Genomic DNA, 15973 nt, shown 5'->3' with positions numbered 1-15973 from the left:
AGAGACAACGGAAGGAGGGAGGTAAAGAGACAAAGGGAGGGAGGTAAAGAGACAACGGGGGAGGGAGGGAGGTAAAGAGACAGGGAGGGAGGTAAAGAGACAACGGGGGAGGGAGGGAGGTAAAGAGACAACAGGGGAGGGAGGGAGGTAAAGAGACAGAGGGAGGGAGGTAAAGAGACAACGGAGGGAGGTAAAGAGACAACGGAGGGAGGGAGGGAGGTAAAGAGACAACGGGGAGGGAGGGAGGTAAAGAGACAACGGAGGGAGGTAAAGAGACAACGGAGGGAGGGAGGGAGGTAAAGAGACAACGGAGGGAGGGAGGGAGGTAAAGAGACAACGGAGGGAGGTAAAGAGACAACGGGGGAGGGAGGGAGGTAAAGAGACAACGGAGGGAGGGAGGGAGGTAAAGAGACAACGGAGGGAGGTTGGTAAAGAGACAATGGAGGGAGGAGGTAAAAAGACAACGGAGGGAGGGAGGTAAAGAGACAACGGAGGGAGGGAGGTAAAGAGACAGAGGGAGGGAGGTAAAGAGACAACGGAGTGAGGGAGATAAAGAGACAACGGAGGGAGGGAGGTAAAAGAGACAACGGAGGGAGGGAGGGAGGTAAAGAGACAACGGAGAGAGGGAGGGAGGTAAAGAGACAACGGAGAGAGGGAGGGAGGTAAAGAGACAACGGAGGGAGGGAGGGAGGTAAAGAGACAACGGAGAGAGGGAGGGAGGTAAAGAGACAACGGAGGGAGGTTGGTAAAGAGACAATGGAGGGAGGGAGGTAAAAGAGACAATGGAGGGAGGGAGGTAGGTAAAGAGACAACGGAGAGAGGGAGGGAGGTAAAGAGACAACGGCGAGAGGGAGGGAGGTAAAGAGACAACGGAGCGAGGTTGGTAAAGAGACAATGGAGGGAGGTTGGTAAAGAGACAATGGAGGGAGGGAGGTAAAGATACAAAGGAGTGAGGGAGGTAAAGAGACAACGGAGGGAGGGAGGTAGGTAAAGAGACGACGGAGGGAGGGAGGGAGGTAGGTAAAGAGACAACAGAGGGAGGGAGGGAGGTAAAGACACAATGGAGGGAGGGAGGTAGGTAAAGAGACAACGAAGGGAGGGGGAAGGGCATCAAGTTCCAACAACTGGAAACTCAACTAAAGTCACAACACTCCCAGCTCTCATGGATATCAGATTGATCCATTTACACCACTGGCACATGCACACATGCTCAATCATGCACACACGCGCGCACACTCACATATACACACACATGCACACACACTCACATATACACACATGCACACTTACACATGCACATTTAAATTGATAACACCTCTACACATTTATTAGAACAGACCAAACAATACACCATCTCATAAAGGGATCATTCGACCTTACCATTCTCTGGAGGATCGTAGCATTCAAATCATCGCCGATTCTCTTGAGCTGGTTGGCCACTAATTCCAACACCTCGTCGTCCAACCGCGGGTCTGCTACTCCAGGGGCTCTGTGCTGGGGAGAAGCCTGGGGAGAGCGCTCTCTCTGGGGCAGCAGGTCAGGGAGGGGATCCCTGGCTGTGGTGTCCTGGAGCTCTCTGTCTGGGTCTGGGGAGAAAAAACAACACGTGCCATTACTGCCTCGGGCAGACAGCTGGACCTCCATAGCCCACCACGACCATCTCTGAAACACAACATCAACTAGCCTATATCAACGGCAGCACAGACCAGGCTGAATCAGGTCAAGTTTCAGTAGGAGGCAGATTGTGGATAGCACGCTGGCACATAAAACATGTCTCCTGTATTTTATTATTTAACCTTTACTTAACCAGGCAAGTCAGTTAAGAACAAATTCTTATTTACAATGACAGCCTAGGAACGGGTTAACTACCTTGTTCAGGGGCAGAATGACAGTTTACCTCTTCAGCTCAGGGATTCGATCTAGCAACCTTTCGGTTACTGGCCCAACGCTCTAACCACTAGGCTACCTGCTGCCCCTGTATATTGTTGTCACGTATAGCAACAAAAATATGATCTAAAACACCCCCCCACACACACACTTCTCTGGCTCCATAAGAGTCTTAGGTGTCTAGAAACAAGCATGAAACCATATAGGCTACAGTCTTAATGATGGCTAGGCTGCTTAGCAACACAGACCCATTGTTTACTGGGTTAAACATGTGCCCCCCCCCTTCCCCCCAAAGCAACCCTCTTTTGAAAGTGAACCCTCACAATGCACCCCCCCACCTCCCTCCACCACCCCTGTCAGACTGTTCAGGCTATAGTCTCGAAGACTTTTTGAAATCTTGGGGCTTGCCGCCATCAACCCCGTATTTTCCCCTTCAAAGTTAGAATGTAATCTCTTAATCTGCTTAATAAATCTAGAACACGTGTGTTTGTGTATTACAGTGTTTGTTGAAAGAAGGAACTCCTGTCTACTCTGTACAGCTTCAGAAGAGCTGGCATCACTGCCACTGCCAGAAAATACGTTTTAAATCAAATCACATCAACTTTATTTGTCATATGCACAGGCTACACGGGGTGTGCACAGTACTATGAAATGCTTTAGTGACCGTTTATAAACTGCTGCGCAGTGTCAAGATTCGTAGACACTTCAAATTAAGTGGAAGAAAAAGCTCTGTGCATTCTATGGATGGTTTCCATCCAAATTTCCTCCTGAACCCCACTGTGTTTGTTCACAACCCTGACAGAACGCTCCACAGGAAGCAAGGCTCCTGGCAACTGCGGGATTTGTGTCACTGTCCTGAGTATTTTCTGATCCTTAAGATGCAGGTGACTAGACAGCGAGAGGAGAGAGACAGAGAGAGAGAGAGAGAGAGAGGAGAGAGAGAGAGAGAGAGAGAGAGAGAGAGAGAGAGAGAGAGAGAGAGAGAGAGAGAGAGAGAGAGAGAGAAAGAGAGGAGAGAGAGAGAAAAAGAGAGGAGAGAGAGAGAGTGGAGAGAGAGAATGGAGAGGAACTCTGGCTTGTTGCCAGGGTAACTATGAACTGGAATCAAGCCATTGGCGGACGGATTCAGGGGCTAGGCTGGGATAGGGTGGACTGGCTGAGGGGCGGGGAAGGACCAGTCTGCCCGGGGACTGGGGAAGAGGCAGTAAGAGCCAGAGAGTGCAAAAGTAGGAAACACAAGGGAGGGGAGGGGTTAAGAGGAATTAGAAACAGAAATGGTCAAGTAGTACAAGCGGCGGTCCCCGCGGAAGGTAACAGGGGGAGAGAGAGGGCTATGCCTCTAACCAGGGAGGGCATTGACAGGATGGATGGTTGACTGGCTTGTTGAGCTGACATCCCGCTGAAGGAAGTCGAGCAGACTTCTCTCTATGGGAAGCCATGAGCAGGGGACAAGTCTCGACATGCCCCAACCAGAGTGTTTGACTTACAGCCAGAAAGAGAGAGAGCGCCAGAGAGAGAGATACTATTCCAAACTATTCCTTTCAGTTACATAGCCACATGCTCAAAATGCTTCCCTCACCTCCTAAGTAACTCCATAGCCCCAAGAGCAAAGCCGGCAGCCCTAAAATCCTCACATGCACACCAATACCACACCACATCAGCACAACCCTGAGCTCTTCTCTGACAAGATTCAGAGAAATAGCCTGATCCACACTTACCATTGTAGTAAATGACAGTGACAATTACCCACATGCTGTAACTTGTGTCCTTCAAAACATAGGCTTAACTTTTCACACCTGTCAATGACTGTGAAGCTCCTATTCCAGATGCAATACTCTGACTGCCTTCTTCCTGGCCCCTCCCCTCATTGGTTCCCATCTCAATTGTTTAGCAGTTTGTTTACTCTTTCCACAAGCATGGACACACCAGATCAAACTGAGTGAATAAAACAGTAGCAAATGTGTAACATTCGGTTGAAAGCTTTCTATCTGGGGTCCATGCCATTGCCAGGGGCAGACTTCTTAGTTAGCAAGTTCAAGGGCCTCCCGGGTGGCGCAGTGGTTAAGGGCGCTGTACTGCAGCGCCAGCTGTGCCACCAGAGACTCTGGGTTTGCGCCCAGGCTCTGTTGTAACCGGCCGCGACCAGGAGGTCCGTGGGGCGACGCACAATTGGCCTAGCGTCGTCCGGGTTAGGGAGGGTTTGGCCGGTAGGGGTGTCCTTGTCTCATCGCGCACCAGCGACTCCTGTGGCGGGCCGGGCGCAGTGCGTGCTAGCCAAGGTGGCCGGTGTTTCCTCCGACACATTGGTGCGGCTGGCTTCCGGGTTGGATGCGCGCTGTGTTAAGAAGCAGTGCGGCTTGGTTGGGTTGTGTATCGGAGGACGCATGACTTTCAACCTTCGTCTCTCCCGAGACCGTACGGGAGTTGTAGCGATGAGACAAGATAGTAGCTACTACAACAATTGGATACCACGAAATTGGGGAGAAAAAGGGGTAAATAAATTAAAAATTAAAAATTAAAAAAAGTTCATACTAAAGGCAATCTAGGTAAAGCGTCATCAGGTTTAGGCCATATATGGGAGGATGCTTAAAGGGCACTGCTTGTATTTACATCCTACACGTGATGACAACGGTTTTATGACTACTAGCCAACCCATTTCTACTTGGTGGAAAATTAGCAGATGAGGAACTTCACTTAGATGTACAATGGCTTATCTTAGATGTAGAAACATCAACAAGTACAATAACAATCACATTGAATTATATTGCTCCATAGTCAATGCATCTCTATTTCATCAACTTTCCTTTTCGATCGACTCACACATTCCATCACACAGTTGAGGGGAAACTTTCCCATCCAATGCCACTGCACTAGCATGTGAGCATGGTGTCCTTTGATCCTAGTATTTCCTCATAGCAGTAAGCTACCACTTGTAATTCCAACATGACCATGGTTTCTGCCTCAGTGGCTTACCATTTAGGCCTATGCCTAAGAACTCTGTATTAGCAGCAACATAGACTATATGAAACATCACAGTATCCAGCAACTAGTAGTAATAACCTACCTGTGCTTGCTCTTCTGAGGGTGTCCAGTGGATGGGTACTGGGGGGTGGGGAGGCTTCTCTCTGGGGCTGGGGTGGTGGAGAGCCCTGGCTGGGCTGGGTGTCCATGTTGGAGGGCAGTTGGCAGGACTGGTGGTATGCAGCCTGGAGAGGGTTGTTGCTGCCACCAGGCCAGGCGTCTGGCCGCTGGACTTGCATGCTGCAGGTGTGTTGTCTGCCCCGACCATGGTGGTCCACTCCACTCTCCATCTGGGGGCGGGCCATACCAGGTGCAGTCTGTTGATGTTTACAAATGCATAACAAAATTGTAATAGACCATGACTGATCGCCCCTTTTACAAACTGTTGTCACCTGGTGGATATTGGGGAACTTTTTACTATGAGCAGTGTGTGTTTGTGCGTAAAGGTATGCAAACAATTAAGCCGTATAAGATAAGCCATCTTTCCGACTTGAGGTAACTCTCTCTGGTTCTAAATCAATAGTCTGAAAATGTTGGCACTATTAACTTGCTTGACCATGCTGTAGGTCATGTAACTGTTTGTTACATGAAATATGCTTTGTGGACTTCACCGGACAGAGGTTGCTCTCCGGTTTTATGATTAAACAAAGGTGCAGTTGAAATTATTCTGCCACTGTGTCTTCTTATTGTCTCGGCCTTAGACCTATATATCACGGTCACAAGGCATATGAACTACCATGTTATAGAGCAAACAACACAATTATCACAACATATATGTTGTAATAAATTATGTTTTTTTTTTCTGGCTTCACTACTGATTTTACCCATGCACCGCTACTGATGGAGGACTCCTCCTACTGGGAGAGCCAATATGGCCGACCGGTGGCTTCAAAGCCTCTCAATGGCCAATACAAAGCATCAGAAATCCAGGGTTCATATACATCATTGGGTAATACACCATGTCAGGAAGAACTATGTCCTAGGGCTCTCTGTGCTGTGGTCGTTCATAATGCAGAGTTAGAAATTCCTCAAAACCAAATATCAAGCAAAATTGTACATTAAATTTGGTTTAAAGGTACAAGCTTAAAATACCTTGTTCCAAATACAGATTGTCTTAGCATATGTATGTTTTCAAACAGTGACTTTTCGACAGACAGTTTAACCTACCAACCCATATGTTATGTGGCCGCTAGATGGCAGCCACTACGCCCTCGTGTGTGCGATCCTTATTTATAAACAAATCCACAGCCAAGCCAGCAGCGGGTCGACACGCGCTCATTCACATCACTGAGCGCGCCAAACTCTGTCGGCAGTAAAATTGTATTTTTTTTGTCAAACGCCTGTCATCCCATTAACTGTTGCAAAGCTTGATATTATTTTGAGCAAAACATGTATTTACGTTTTAACACACAGGTCGTATCATTCCTATCCGACTCAAAATACATAAAAGGTTTCACACGGAAATGATGAAGTATGGAAATATAAACATTGAAGGTGGATTGTGATTGCGCAGGATAAACCGTTCCACGCGATAGGGGTCTGCCTCGGTCCCAACTTGTTGAAATACTGCCTTGTGACAGTCATGTAATTGAAGATGGGGAAAAAATGCTCAACATGGTATAAAAAACGTGAATTCCATATCTCGAAGTTGAACGTGGAAATGCATCACTGGGCTGCTGTCATATGTTACTTTATCTGTTCCTCTCCACACAACCATAAAAGTTCCCACATCAAACTCATGACAGCCAAGTGTGTAAAACAAGAGACAACAAACACTTTCGAAAGCAGCAACCAACAAGATGATGCCACTTGAATTTCACACAAACACACTTTCTGCATTACAGGAAAACCCATTCATGCCGCTGACTCCTACCACGTGAATCCTTTATTTTCATATTTTTAAATAGCTAACTTACATCATTGATTGCCTCGAAAACTATCTTCTGAAACTACTACAATACGATTACAATGTAGCATGCTAGCTATAATAGCCTAATTTGACGTGTCAAGTTATTTTGACAGCTAGCTAAATCCACAGCCGAAAAACCCTCTAAGGATTTAGATAGCACATTTTGTGTAGCTAGCTATATCTAACAACTCGACCTTGAAAGCTAATGTTAGCAGCCTGTCAAAACTCAGCTGTACAGTACAGCTGTAGCCAAGTCTAGCAGCATCATCAAGATATTTGCTAACTTTTAAGACTTACTTGATGTATCTGATGATTCGCGATTACTGTAAATCTGTCTGTAGTTGAGGCACTGTCGATGGCTTGTTGACATCAGAATGTGTCCAACAAGCGGCTTGTCCTTGCGTTGGATGTGGAAGAAAGTCCACTTGCAGTTTGTGACATTCCACGTTTCCCGCTGCGATTCTCAAAACAGTCAGCCCATTCAAACCATATAGTCTTATTTTATTCCGTGGAAAACGATGCTTATCCAACACGTTATCACCGAGCTATGGTCCAAATGTTGATAACAGGGGAGACTGTTTCATAGTGGAATTACTCTGCTTTCACTCCCGCGGTTGGCTGTTTCGCCACGCCCTCTCCTCGATGCATTACAACAAGTCCTGACATGCACATCGACAAGATACATGCTGCTACTCAGTTTAAATACCCCGGACAAGACTTTCAAGGAAGAAACAAAACACATTTTTGCCCAACCCTGCCCCATTCCCTCCCCTTTTGCTTTCCTGTGAGTTTACCACGTCTGTTGCACCTTTTATGTTAACGGTCAACAAAGCCTGGTTGGATAGTAGCTGGTGCCTCGAGCCTATGGGTGCAAAAATCTGTAATATTTTTAAACCTGTCCTATGTATACATTGAATGGTAAACAGCATAGTAAATCAACAGCAGCAGCGTCATTATCAATGCATGCATTTGTCAGACCATAAAAATCATGTTGGTCTCTTCTGGTGTGTTGTGAAGTTGAGATGGGGTATGAGGAAATTGACTGCCTATGACAAGGGTTCAAAGTGCCTCTGCATTGCATATTATAACACGTAATATATGACGTCATTGGTTATAACCTCGTTATAACCATGGGCTGTAGGATACAATAACACAGACACATACATGAACAATTGTAGAGTAGGCCTGTTGCACATTGCTTGAATGACACTCATAACCTGTCACATTGTTAGGGGTGGTCACCCATTAACTTATTGCACCCCTTTTCTTTATCAATTGCATGCTTGTTATTCGAGATCAGATATTTTTATGATCACACATAGGGGAAGAATATACTTGAAAAAAATCATTTAAACGTGTTGCTCTTTTGTGTGGGGAAAAAACATCCTTTTAGGGTAAGATGTATCTCTAAAATGTATATTTTTCAATTTCTCATTTGGATAATTGCAATGATGCAATTGAAAATGGTATTTGTAATCCTTTACATTAAAGACACCAAATGCAAAATGATGACTAGGCCTATGCAGCTAATGCTTTGATGTTTTAAATCAAATCCTTAAATGACCTCCCACATAAACGAAAACATGCCCAAATTATAATATGGGATTAAGACATGTTTTGTCAAACACTGAAATCCAGTTATGACAAATCGCCTAATCTGTGGATATTCAACCTGCTTGCTGATATTGGATTAGATATATTAAATTGTAGTCTTCATGTGCTTTTCAAATGACAAGGCCTTTGCTTTTTTGTGTGTGGTTGTTTGGAAACATTTTGCAGATTTAGGATCTAGGGGTTTGTTGACTAGGTTACATTGCAGGCTCAATTTCATAGCCTATGTCTCTATAGCCTATATATGCATTCATTTAACACGTTTAATTATGATAATGTAGCCTATACACGCTGTCAAAATAATCACAAACTGCGCATTGGAAATCCCCTTGTCTTGTCCTTTAACCTCAGATGTGAAACGTGACTGTGCGACCATTGACCCCAACCATTCAGCTGCGGAGTGCTCGCGGTGCGGCTTTTGTTACGGTGCCTAATCGGCTGGAAATGACAGATTGTCCTCGCTGAAAAAGGGGAATCCCTCGCAGGTACATGTCCGGGCGAACATCCCATAATGGGCAAATTTGCTTGGCATCTTGCACGACTCACGAGAGACCAGAACAGAAGGCAATACAATATACATGAATCTCGACCAACTCTCCCCACCTTGCCATACAGCTAGTTAAATTAATTGAGACATTATCTGTATGCATATCTAGGAATGAAATATAGACATATTTTAGTTCATCTCTAGTATTCAAACGTATTTGGTGTGCTATTTAGATAAGAAACAGCCAAATGGCCTTGTATTTTAATTTCATGCTGAATGATTTATTAATTTTGCGTCTCACTTGGACTGTCATAATCATTCATGTATTCACACATCAGTGAATCCTGCTCTAGGGATCTATTGCTCTGATACAGAACACAAAGTGAACATTTTGATTGTGATGCACAGCGAATGCTTTTCGGGAACTGAGCCCTCATAATCAAATGTGACAACAAGCTATCAACAATTTCATTGTTGGAATATATAATGCTGCTGCTGTACGCTGTGTGGTGCCACACGGACGATGCTGTTAATGGTGGATGATGAAGTTACGCCTTTGGTCATGTGATTGGTGTTCTATTCTTGGCTGCATCATGCGTTAAACGAGGGCACATAATTTGAGTGAGGTCATGCAACTCAAATGAGGGCATGATAGCGCCACAACCACATGCACTAATTTATCTGCCCTGTCTGTTTACCTGCACATACACACTCCCTAATAGGCAATTTTCACCTATGTGATAGTGACAAGCATGCAAATGAGATCATTTGCTTTGTACTGAGTTATCTCCCTGTTGTTTTCCCCATGCCCTCTGTTCTGTGCATCATCATCAGGTCCCCCCTGTAGGAGGGTCATGTCTAGACAAGATACAGTTTATGTCAAATTTACTTCAAAAGTTGTAATTTTTTGCACTTGAGTTAACCCTAATCCTAACCCTTTTCCTAACCTTAAAACAAAGTATCCTAACCTGCAACTTTAATTATCCTAACCTGCTGCACAAATTCTGCACCAAATGTAAATTCTGACTTAAACTGTATACCATCTAGTCAAAACTCTGTAGGAGGGCCAGAGCTAAAAGGTGTCTTTATGCGTCTTTGGGTCTCTGAAAAGCGCTATTTAAATCCAGTGTAATATTAGTATTGTGTGTGAGAGTATGTGTGTATGTGTGTGTGTGTGTATTTGTATCAATCTGGTAGTAGTAACCAAAACAGAAGGCCACAGCACGTCTCCTAACACATTGTAGGATGAGCCAATGTTTGGGTTACCACAATGACATCATCCATTATTAACTGTGCTAACATAATTGCAAAAGGGCTTTCTAATGATCAATTAGCCTTTTAAAATTATAAACTTGGATTAGCTAACACAACGTGCTATTGGAACACATGGTTGCTGACAATGGGCCTCTGTACGCCTATATAGATATTCTATAAAAAATCTGCCGTTTCCAGCTACAATAGTCGTTTACAACATTAATGTCTACACTGTATTTCTGATCAATTCAATGTTATTTTAATGGACAAAAATGTGCTTTTCTTTCAAAAACAAGGACATGTTTAATTGACCCCAAACTTTTGAATGGTAGTATATACACTGCTCAAAAAAATAAAGGGAACACTTAAACACAATGTAACTCCAAGTCAATCACACTTCTGTGAAATCAAACTGTCCACTTAGGAAGCAACACTGATTGACAATAAATTTCACATGCTGTTGTGCAAATGGAATAGACAACAGGTGGAAATTATAGGCAATTAGCAAGACACCCCCAATAAAGGAGTGGTTCTGCAGGTGGGGACCACAGACCACTTCTCAGTTCCTACGCTTCCTGGCTGATGTTTTGGTCACTTTTGAATGCTGGCGGTGCTTTCACTCTAGTGGTAGCATGAGACGGAGTCTACAACCCACACAAGTGGCTCAGGTAGTGCAGCTCATCCAGGATAGCACATCAATGCGAGCTGTGGCATGATGGTTTGCTGTGTCTGTCAGTGTAGTGTCCAGAGCATGGAGGCGCTACCAGGAGACAGGCCAGTACATCAGGAGACGTGGAGGAGGCCGTAGGAGGGCAACAACCCAGCAGCAGGACCGCTACCTCCGCCTTTGTGCAAGGAGGAGCACTGCCAGAGCCCTGCAAAATGACCTCCAGCAGGCCACAAATGTGCATGTGTCTGCTCAAACGGTCAGAAACAGACTCCATGTGGATGGTATGAGGGCCCGACGTCCACAGGTGGGGGTTGTGCTTACAGCCCAACACCGTGCAGGACGTTTGGAATTTGCCAGAGAACATCAAGATTGGCAAATTCGCCACTGGTGCCCTGTGCTCTTCACAGATGAAAGCAGGTTCACACTGAGCACGTGACAGACGTGACAGAGTCTGGAAACGCCGTGGAGAAAGTTCTGCTGCCTGCAACATCCTCCAGCAAGTCATGGTGTGGGGTGGCATTTCTTTGGGGGGCCGCACAGCCCTCCATGTGCTCGCCAGAGGTAGCCTGACTGCCATTAGGTACCGAGATGAGATCCTCAGACCCCTTCTGAGACCATATGCTGGTGCGGTTGGCCCTGGGTTCCTCCCAATGCAAGACAATGCTAGACCTCATGTGGCTGGAGTGTGTCAGCAGGTCCTGCAAGAGGAAGGCATTGATGCTATGGACTGGTCCGCCCGTTCCCCAGACCTGAATCCAATTGAGCACATCTGGGACATCATGTCTCGCTCCATCCACCAACGCCACGTTGCACCACAGACTGTCCAGGAGTTGGCGGATGCTTTAGTCCAGGTCTGGGAGGAGATCCCTCAGGACACCATCCGCCACCTCATCAGGAGCATGCCCAGGCGTTGTAGGGAGGTCATACAGGCACGTGGAGCCCACACACACTACTGAGCCTCATTTTGACTTGTTTTAAGGACATTACATCAAAGTTGGATCAGCCTGTAGTGTGGTTTTCCACTTTAATTTTGAGTGTGACTCCAAATCCAGACCTCCATGGGTTGATAAATTTGATTTCCATTGATAATTTTTTGAGTGATTTTGTTGTCAGCACATTCAACTATGTAATGAAAAAGTATTCAATAAGAATATTTCATTCATTCAGATCTAGGATGTGTTATTTTAGTGTTCCCTTTATTTTTTTGAGCAGTGTATATATATATATATATATATATATATATATATATATATATATATATATATATATGTGTGTATATATGTACAGTGCCTTGCGAAAGTATTCGGCCCCCTTGACAACAAGTGGGACACAATCATGAAGTGGAACGACATTTATTGGATATTTCAAACTTTTTAACAAATCAAAAACTGAAAAATTGTAAAATTATTCAGCCCCCTATATTAATACTTTGTAGCGCCACTTTTTGCTGCGATTACAGCTGTAAGTCGCTTGGGGTATGTCTCTATCAGTTTTGCACATCGAGAGACTGAAATTTTTTCCCATTCCTCCTTGCAAAACAGCTCGAGCTCAGTGAGGTTGGATGGAGAGCATTTGTGAACAGCAGTTTTCAGTTCTTTCCACAGATTCTCGATTGGATTCAGTTCTGGACTTTGACTTGGCCATTCTAACACCTGGATATGTTTATTAACCACTTCATGATTGTCTCCCACTTGTTGTTGATTCTTCACAAAAAAATACAGTTTTATATCTTTATGTTTGAAGCCTGAAATGTGGCAAAAGGTCGCAAAGTTCAAGGGGGACGAATACTTTCGCAAGGCACTGTATGTATATATATATATATATATATATATGTAGGTAACTCCATTGAGGATTAGTTCCACTCCAGAACACACCTTCCATGCCTTTCATTATTTTCCATAGAACTCATAGACCCTTGTTGATTATCCCTTACATGTTGTGTGTACCAAATGTATAGCCTATGTTTGGTTTTACAGATGCATAAACCACCTTAACAAATTAAACATTGCCAGAGTCGTGTGTATAGGTGGCAGGGAAGTCAGGCGCAGGAGAATCAAACTTAGTGGAATGGAGTTGTTTAGTAACTTTAAACAGAACATAACTATGAATAATATAAAACAAAGTGGGTACGCGGACCCGTTGCGCACCAATACAAACAACACGAAATCTGAACAACAAACAATCTCTGACAAAGACATGAGGGGTAACAGAGGGTTAAATACATAACAGGTAATGAATGGGATTGAAACCAGGTGTGTAGGAAGACAAGACAAGACAAAACCAATGGGGGGAAAAATGGATCAATGATGGCTAGAAGACGGTGACATCCACCTCCGATGCCCGAACAAGGAGGCATCGACATCGGCAGAAGTCGTGACAAACATGTAGGCTAACAGAAAGATCGACAGGACCAATGACATTCTCTCTCATCTTAAATTAATGGTGCATATGTCAGTCTCTGCAGTAAATTCAGCAAAGTCTTATCATATTGGATAAGGTTGAAGAAACCTTGGCCCCCTTGACAGCAAACACCAAATTCAGTTAGGCCCTATCAGAAACAAAACAGTTACATGGATTCTGAAATTCTGTGTGAATTCAGTACAGCTAATGATTATCAAATATCCAAATATATTTATATATTCATATATAGATATACATATTTTCTCTCTTTAAAATGTGATATACCGTGGCAAAATTACCAGGTGCTCTTCTAGTGTTGCACCCCTCCTCTATACTGTATCTCTGAATCCATCTCGTTGCATGTCACAAAAAGCATAGACTGTGACTTTTTTATGACTGTTCGTGAAGGCTAACCCAGACATGACTTTACGTTGAGGTCACAGGGCCTGTTGCATTGTAGGATCATTCATGAAATATGTGAAGAGATGCTCCTGTTTGAACATGGCTTTAGTGATAAAGAGGTGTGATGCTTCAGGAACAACCATTACCTCATCATCATCACCCAGGGCTGGCTTGACAAATGGCTTGTGGCTGAGGGGTGTCAGCTGTTGCCATCGTACCCTCATCTGACTCCTTTTAGTCCTACAATGCCTTGTTATCATAAGGCTGTGGAACACAATGTGAAGGAATGTGCATTTTCAGCAATCCACATGAGATCCACACACTGCTTTCCCAGGCGCTAGCGAGGCTGAAACCCAGGATTAGCAATAGAAACTAAATTAAAATAGCATCTTGGATACTCCTCATCAGCAGCCCAGCAATGCAAACCAGTGCACTTTTTCCTCCCTCTGTAGACTCATGGGTTCCCATATGGGCTCTCAGGGGTCCGTTGTTTGCCTGTCAAAACAATTAGGTCATCCCCAGGTCTCTGTTGGGTTGCTCTGTTTACAGATCTCAGAGAGGTGGTAGCCATTGCACAGCAGTAATAGGACACCTTTTCGCTCAGTGACAGGTCCAGGATCTTGGACCATGGGTGGACAAACAATAGTAAGGTCTGTAACAGAATTCGACCACACGTCATTGTCTGTGTCAACAGATCGGTCAATACAAACCTGTAACTGATTCCTCTCCTCTTCACTCTCTTGAAGTGTTGACGCAGTGATACCAGGATCAAGTTGCATGGTGGCCTTATGAAATGATTGATACACAAATCTTGCATGCATTGTTTGTTTTGCTTAACAATGGGATTGTGTGTATGTGCCATGCAGGGCTCACAAAACTCTAATTCATAGTGGATTAAATGATGAACTCACTTTTGTTTTGCACTGACTTTGCTGATAGCTACTTTATTGAGGAAAAATGTACTTACTATGACTGAGATATGTGGTTGTCCCATCTAGCTGTTTTAAGATGAATGCACTTACTGTAAATTGCTCTGGATAAGAGCATCTGCTAAATGACTAAAATGTAAACGCAATATAGGCCTACATCCTGGTGTTCATGAGCCATGGTGAGTAAGATGATGGATTTATTATTATTTAGGGTTTTACCTCATCGGTTTCTTTGTAGAATACACTTTCTTGACAATTTCTTGTAGAATACACTTTCTTGACAATTTCTTGTAGAATACACTTTCTTGACAATTTCTTGTAGGCTACACTTTCTTGACAATTTCTTGTAGGCTACACTTTCTTGACACAACTCTCTAACTAACCTGTTGCACCTTTATCATAATTTCTGCCATAGAAAATACCAGAGGCGTCATTCCCATGGGGGCACAGGGGTACGTGCCCAAACAGATTTGTCCTGTAATACTACTAGCCAAGTAGCAATTTTATGAAGTTGGCTTTAGCTAGCCCAGATATGTTCCCAATGTCACAACCTTCATAACTAGCTACCAAGAAGGCATTTCAGGCTATCAATCAAGTTAGAGTAGATAGTTTGTCTATCTTAGTTGGCATGCCTGCTGACAAGGTTGATAGATTTTTAGAAAAGCAAGCAATAACTAAATATACCGAATAAGACTCACATTCCTTTCAATCTTTTACACAGATTTTAGCAGAAATGCAGAGAAGCATATGTAGTTTCTTTAAAAAAAAGAACCCTTTGAAGAACCTTTTGGGTTCCATGTAGAACCCTTTCTACAGAGGGTTCTATGTGGAGCTCAAAACGGTTCTACCTGGAACCGAACCAAAAAGGGTTCTAGCTGGAGCCGGACCAAAAAGGGTTCTCCTATGGGGACAGCCGAATAACCCTTTTGGAACCCTTTTTTTTATTTGCAGGAGAAAGCTGTTTCGGGTGTTTGAAAAAGTCTCCAATTTATGGACTGGGCATAGCACCCCTCCCGACCAGCCACCAGCCATCTTCCTGTACTTTGTGCCCCCTCAGATTTTGCTTCAGGTGTTTGAAAAATGTATGGGCATAGTACCTTTCCAGACCAGCCTCCAGGCATCCTCACATACTTTGTGCCCCCTCAGATTTAAGGGGTGCATGACACCCCTGGAAAAGACTTCATAAAGAATCTGCTGAATGCACCACGTGATGATTGGTAATCTCGAATTATGCGTCCCTACAACAGAGAGTGCGTGTGAGAGAGCGATACCATATCTGTCACGGATTGTTTTCCTTTGATAAATCTCTTCTGCCCGGAAACAGCGTAGGGGCAGCAGTGGCGGGGAATGAGCGATTGGTTGGAACTGTGCGTGGCATGGAAGCCGTTGAGAGGATGTCAGTA

Source organism: Oncorhynchus tshawytscha, linkage group LG14, assembly GCF_018296145.1.
Source record: "Oncorhynchus tshawytscha isolate Ot180627B linkage group LG14, Otsh_v2.0, whole genome shotgun sequence".
Classification (NCBI taxonomy): Eukaryota; Metazoa; Chordata; class Actinopteri; order Salmoniformes; family Salmonidae; genus Oncorhynchus; species Oncorhynchus tshawytscha.
The sequence above is the reverse complement of the archived record's forward strand: the minus strand, read 5'-3'. Positions refer to the sequence as shown.